Genomic DNA, 6055 nt, shown 5'->3' with positions numbered 1-6055 from the left:
TGGTGTCCCTAAGGTATGACCAAAACATCCATAACTCTGGGAGGCTTTTAGCAGCACTCTTCATTCTCCATACCCCCATAAAGCTGTAACAGCTTTTTTTTCCTGTTATAATTCTTCCCTTTCTCTCATATCTCCTGTTTTCAGTCATGTCTCCTTATTCATTTTTCATTATTCTGTTTGAAATACTTTGAAATACTAGATTTCCTGAAGAAGATGCTATTCATTCTCCAGGTGGGTTGATCAGAAGCCCAAAAGAAAGAAAAAGATAAATCATCTTTTAAGACATGTTCTGCTCTCCTTGACTTTACTGGGAATTGTACATGCATTTGAAATGAAGGTGTCTTGTTTAAGTAGCAAAAGTGTGCATATCTGTTTGTTTGATAAGCAAAGAATCTGGAACTGAGAAGCTGTCTCACTGCATGTCCTCTGCATGTTTTCATAAGAGCAGATTTTAAAAACAGGCAGCCTGTCATTTACCAGGCATTCTGGACATCAAAACAAAGTTACTTCCCTCACAACAAAATGTTGTGTTGCAAAGAGAGTTTTCAAAAACAAAACAACAAACAAACAAAAGCACATATCATTAGCTGCCTCTTGGACATTCTTCCCTCTCAAGATGAAATTGTCAGTGTTTTATACCAAAAGATAAATGATAACCTCTACCAGTACTTATTATGATGAAAAATCACAATGGATTCTTTCAATATCTGTGATCTGTGTAGAAATCATTCATCATAGAAGTTCCACTGGAATGTACCATGACTTAATAGTTGATCACATATGTACCTAAGAGGAAACAAACAGGTATACAAGGTACATTTTAAATAGAACATGAACATATCTAGGTACTAAAGACAATACAGCCATCCTTCTTCATGTCATGCATGAAAACCTGATCCATGTTGATCTGCAAATCTCTGTTCAGTCCAGTTATTTTCATGTTGCAATGTGCCCATGTAAAATGGGAACTAATTGTTAATACTGTCAGTGAAGACAGAGTGACTTTTCAGCGTTACTTCAAATTTCCTCTGATTAAATCAATTCATCAAATGTAAACCCTATAGTAATAAAATCTGCATTACAAAGTCATTCTTAACCACTCCGTAGGAAAGAAGTCTCAAGACTTTTATTTAGGCTATTTTTTTAGTTTATTTAGGCATTTTTACAATTTTAATTCTAATTGTTATTATTTTATTTTCATTTAACACAAAATACTGTCATGATTGAATTTCTCTTTAAAGTGTTTGAGAAAAATATATATCGAGTCTCCCAAAGGAAATATTTTTAACTGATTTCCTTTCAGAAAGTACTTTCTAATAATGTAATTTGTTAATCTCAAATAACTTATTTCACCTCTTTCAAATAACTTATTTCACCTCTTTAGGTTTTTGTTTGTTTGTTTGTTTTCATTATCTAAACAGCATTACTATATTTGTGCACTGCGACTGAATTAAAGAAAGGAAAATACTGAATAATTTGTACTAAAGAAGGAAACATCCACTTTCAAAGATGAATTTTCTTAGGAATGTTTTTCTTTGTGTAACCTTTCATATAACCTCAACAGCTGATCAGTACCCTATGACCTTTTCACAATTCACAAATGACAGAAAGACAGTCTTGAATACTTTCACTGATACTTACTCCAACAGAACTAAAAAGTTCTCTTTTGGAAATAAGACAAAGGTTGTTAAGTTAAGTGCTTTTGGAAATTTTAGCCCAGCCTCCTTCTGGGAAAAATAAGCCATGTGCAAAGGAGATATTATGGAAAGTTTAATGCACAGCACTTAATGTGGTAGCTAGGTCGGTAAGCAGCACTGTCCCAAGAGACATCAAGCTACAGGTTCCAGTACATGGGGCATTTACTAGATTGATATCACTATGGTTATTATACCACTGTTTCTGCACAGATGCTAATTTTGTTATGGAATAAATGTAATTTTTTTCCCATTCCAGCATTATACCATCTCCACAGCAACATAAACCAAACAAGAACAATGAACCATTATCCCAGAATAAACACATGGGGTTCATACTTGAATTGTAAATTGCAGAGGTATAAAAATGCCTGCACATTTCCCAATCGATGAAAGTCTTTACAGTGATTTCTCCCTATATATTTTCTTACAAGATGATAGGAAGGAGAAAAAGAAAGAAGGGAAGACAGGGAAGTCTACAACTATTACCTTGATTTCTGTGGGCTTATATGTCCAGTCACAGCCTGGACCATGGAAAAGTTGCTCACTTGAGAACAATTTTCATCTGCACTGAGCAGCACAAAATGTGAATATTAAATAAGGAGAACTAATTAGCATAGAATGGAGGTGAAGATAATCTTATTTAATCAGAAAGTAAAACTTTGTTTAGACTTCAGCATAGAAATGAATCTATTACAAGAACTAGTAACATTATTAAGGCAAAGGAAGGAAAATCATAGAAAAAAATCATCACTTCTGGGAGCTAAAGTAGGATTGACCTACTGTCAGTTATGATCTTGCATCATGTTGCTTTACTTTTGCTGTTCTAAATTTTTAGTAGATTTTCATCTCTGAGAAATAAATGCTGCTGGCTCTGCTACTGATAATTTGATAAAGGGTAGATCACATAACTGTAGCCCTTTTTTCCTTCTGAAACTGAAAGTGAATAGTGGTCCAGTTGTCTCATAGGGTTGGTTCCCTTTCTCAGAAGCTATTTAGCTCGTGCATAGTCTCATAAAGGTATGTCATAATTCAGTGTGAGTACAGATGCTGCAGTCTTGTTCCTGATGTCTTTTGTGGTGGGACCTGTCAGTGGATACCTGTAGTATCAGTAATGCTGATGCCGCAGAGGTGAATGAAGGTGTCAGAATGAGCACTCCCCAGTGACTCTTGTCTCAGGAAGTGGATGTTCTCCAAACACACCTACAAGATTTACTTTCCCACAAAAGCCAATAGATGTGATGGTTTCCCTGCAGTTTTTCTCTGTTGTGCTTGCCTAAGGAGGAGAGATCAAAACCCTTCTGTACTCGATTCAGAGTAATCATCAGCCTGAAAATCAATGACAAAGTCACTCCATGACTGGTCTTACTATCATTCTTGGTGAAGTTATGTTTAACTTTTAAAAAATACTACTTATTGGAATAAGTAGTGAGACCTAGGTGTCTCCAATTCCAGGTGAGGTGGCAGTACATTTTTTGGCCTGATGATGTTTTCTGTATAAAGAGGTCACATGGGAAGTCCCCCACAGAGCTCAAGATCTGTTCAGTAAAGGATTTATGAAGATGGAGATATGTAGCTGCTCATATATTAACAACTCTAGAAATAAATACATTTTTAAAAAGGTATATAGTGAATCTAGATGTTTCCAGTATTTGGTGACAGCTCATTAAGTTTTTCTTTAGATTATTATATATAATTTATATAACGTATCTACACCAGTAGTGCAACAGGTACTTAAATGTTTTCCTTGTATCTAGTCCATTATATTTGGATGAAAACTACTCTGATGAGGAAGTCAGAAAATGAGCCCTACAAGGCCCTGCAACAGTGATATTTTGATTATCACTGATGAATAAAAGTCATCACCTGTATGCCAATCAACCATAATGAGAAACATTTTTTGACAGAAAAGATTTCCTAGAGTACCTTTCAGTTTCCATTTATTCCATCAGCTAGATTTAAAAAAAGACATTGTCAGATCAAATTTGACATCATAATTAGATTTTCTTTTTTAGTCAAGATTCTGAGAGCACTTGAAGGCTAAAGTAAATATGTCTATAAAATTTAATAAATATTTCTATTAAATTTATATTCATTCTCCAAGGGATATTTTAATGACAATATAAATAGTTCATTTAAATAAGTAAATATAACACTAGCCGTATTTTCAAACAAAAAGGCTTGAAGAGATTGTTGGTGGTTTCTCGAAGGGTTACTTTGAAATTTTCCTCTCCCTCAGTACCGTTATGACTAAGCTCAGTAAACTGAATAGGAGTCTGTGCCTATATTCACTGAAAGTTGTTCCAGATTGTTACGCAGTTGCAACAGGGATTAAAATCAAGCACTACTACCTATGAACAGGCAGCAAAGCTCCTCTTGGCTTTCCTGGAAACTGAAACATCAGAACCCTTTGGTACTATATCTTTTCTGCTCCAGAGGGATGCTGCTCTATTGTGTAATCTATTCTATTTTCTAATGCCAATAGACATCCTCTTTTCCTTGTTGCTACTCTATCCAAACACCTTCAACACATTTAGTAAATACTCTATTACCCGAAACCTTCTTGCTTTCTAATCTTTCTCCAAGGAGGGACAGGCATGCAACAAATGTTAAATGGTTATTACTTAAGTATATTCCATTATATTACATAAAGGTACTGCATAGTTTCAACACAGAAGCAAAGATCAAAGAACCATACCTCCTAGGTATAGGTTTATTTTTTGTTTCTATCCTGGAATTGCAAGCCCAATAAATGCATTCTCAAGCTGAATGAAACATTTTTTTTTTTTTTTTTTTTTTTGGACAGTGAAGAGTGAGTCTTTGACCAAAACAAGCTTCTGTTTTCCTCCTTTGCCAGAAGAGAGAAAGATTTTGGCTTTCACACAGCAAGTGAGTAGAGAATTTTCCCCTGCCAGTTGCTGAACATGCACTACACACCCTAAATGCCACTCAGAAATCATTTACTTTATTCTCCACGGAAACCTGCAGGCAAATAGGAGTCCGTTCTGCCCATGTTTGTAGCTGACCAAAAGCTTCAGGACTATCTTAGTGCTAGGCCCAATTACATATCTTCTGTGAAGAGGTGAAATTTATTATCTCAGGTTCAGAATGACATTGACAAAATCTCATAGTTTTGTCAGCTGGATGCCTAGTCAGAGTCTCTGGGCACTGAACTGGAACGTATATCATATATGTATTCTGTGTGACTATGCGGTTATCAGGCTGAAGAAGGGTATTGCACTTGGTTATTAATTCCAGAGTTTACAAGGCTTTTATTATCTTGGCTATTCAAATTATTTTTCTGCTCCTTTATGAGTATCCTGGTCTTGTGCTGTGAAAGCCTAAAATTGTCACCCTGTTTAAATTTATAGCTGCGCTATCAGCCCATTATTTGCAACATCTGGCTAGTAATGCATGGCAATAACTATTAGGTAATAACATCAGCTTCTGATTAGAAAAGCTAATATTGTACTAGCAATAAACTTTGCTCACCCTCCAGCAAAGATGCATCAGAGAGCAGATTTGGGAAGGACTTTGCAGAACCCAACATAAACAAGACAAAGAAAACAGTAGTAATAACACAGGTAGATTAAAAATAAAACTCAAACAAAACAAAAACCAAACAGAAAAATTCTGTTTCCAAATTCTTCACGGCAAAAAATCATCTTCTATATATTATCCTGTGTAGTAACCAGCTCAGTGGGAATTTTTCTGACTGCTTTTGGAGCATGATGATGCTCATCCAGAGTAGGTGTTCAGCTTCAGTCCAGTCTTATTCTTTCAGTATGAGTTCACTGTTCTTTAATTTTGCTGTACTCTTCAACTTCTGATTCCCCATGTTGAATAAATTTTCAGGTGAAAGCTGTCTGCAGGAGTATCATACCTGAAAGGTTTCCCAGATCCCTGCAGCATCTAAACGCTACTCCTGTCAAACAGAGGACTTTGGAGAACTGAAGGCTTCTTGTTTCTCATCCTGGAGCTAGTAGGAATTGTTCAGTTTTATAACTGAGTTTTCTCTAGTCGCTACTGGTGTTAGAAATAAAAGCAGTTTAAAACTGATCAGTGGCATCTGATTTTTTTCTGTTTCTAGCTGAGGAATGAAGTTTTCTCTCTTCAGTTACACTCGGAACACCAGTGTGCAAAGCAATGCCACTGAAATGAATCTTTTTCTCTGTGGTTGCAGCTAAAAGCTCTCCTAAATGAAAATTCATTGCACCAGGTCCATAGAATCACAGAATCACAGAATCATGATAATATATCATACCATAACCTGGTACCTCTTCATGATTGTAGGAGGCAATGAGAAACAACAGGGACTTGTAGCCAAGAGACAGGAGAACATCAGATGCTGTAAAATTAGG

At 35.7% G+C, this 6055-nt stretch overlaps 1 long non-coding RNA gene across 1 annotated transcript in view; it reads left to right on the top strand.

The window, feature by feature from the left end:
* LOC125180403 (uncharacterized) overlaps positions 1 to 5796 on the top strand; it is a 68258-nt gene extending 62462 nt beyond the window's left edge. The window contains exons 5-6 of the long non-coding RNA XR_010832447.1: positions 4501 to 4583; positions 5550 to 5796. This is a non-coding gene — a long non-coding RNA (uncharacterized lncRNA). The remainder of the gene's footprint in view (positions 1 to 4500; positions 4584 to 5549) is intronic.
* The last annotated feature ends 259 nt before the right edge of the window (positions 5797 to 6055 follow it).

Source organism: Anser cygnoides, chromosome 6, assembly GCF_040182565.1.
Source record: "Anser cygnoides isolate HZ-2024a breed goose chromosome 6, Taihu_goose_T2T_genome, whole genome shotgun sequence".
NCBI classification, from domain to species: Eukaryota; Metazoa; Chordata; class Aves; order Anseriformes; family Anatidae; genus Anser; species Anser cygnoides.
The sequence above is the reverse complement of the archived record's forward strand: the minus strand, read 5'-3'. Positions and strand labels throughout refer to the sequence as shown.